Source organism: Spinacia oleracea, chromosome 6, assembly GCF_020520425.1.
Source record: "Spinacia oleracea cultivar Varoflay chromosome 6, BTI_SOV_V1, whole genome shotgun sequence".
Taxonomy (NCBI): domain Eukaryota; kingdom Viridiplantae; phylum Streptophyta; class Magnoliopsida; order Caryophyllales; family Amaranthaceae; genus Spinacia; species Spinacia oleracea.
In genome coordinates, this window is record NC_079492.1 from 22,398,255 (window position 1) to 22,398,778 (window position 524).

Below are 524 nucleotides of genomic sequence, written 5' to 3' on the forward strand. Positions count from 1 at the left end.
CGTCTGAGGGGTCAGATATTAGGTATCTCTCAACAAGCAGATGAGAGTTTGTTCGAAGTATGGGAGAGATTCAAGGACTTGCAAAGAGAGTGCCCGCACCATGGTTTGGATGACTGGTTCCTGGTTCAACAGTTCTATAATGGTCTGGGTAATGAGTCTAGGTGTCTTTTGGATTCAGCTGCCAGTGGGAGATTTATGCAACCGGAGGTGCCTAGAGCTTTAGAGGTGTTTGAGGAGATGGCCATCCATAGTGCCCAATATGGGAATCCTAGAGGTTTTGCTGACCGGGGTGTTAAGCATGAGATGAATTCTATTGAACAGCTTACTGCTCAACTAACTGCCCTACATCACAAGCTAGATAATATACAGATCGCATCTTCCCAATCCACCCAACATGCTAGTGTCGCTGCAATGAGTGCCCAATCTGCCAATGTCTGTAATAGTTGTGGGATGCAAGGCCATTATGCACAGGAATGCCGGAGCTCTATCGAACAATGCAATGCATTCCAGTCCTACAAGAAGAA

The 524-nt window shown here is 46.4% G+C and overlaps 1 non-coding gene across 1 annotated transcript; it reads right to left on the reverse strand.

Annotated features, from left to right (window-relative positions):
* LOC130464470 (small nucleolar RNA R71) lies at nucleotides 1-107 on the reverse strand. The gene has a single exon (XR_008924880.1). It is a non-coding gene; the product is annotated as a small nucleolar RNA R71 (small nucleolar RNA).
* Between the last annotated feature and the right edge of the window lie 417 nt (nucleotides 108-524).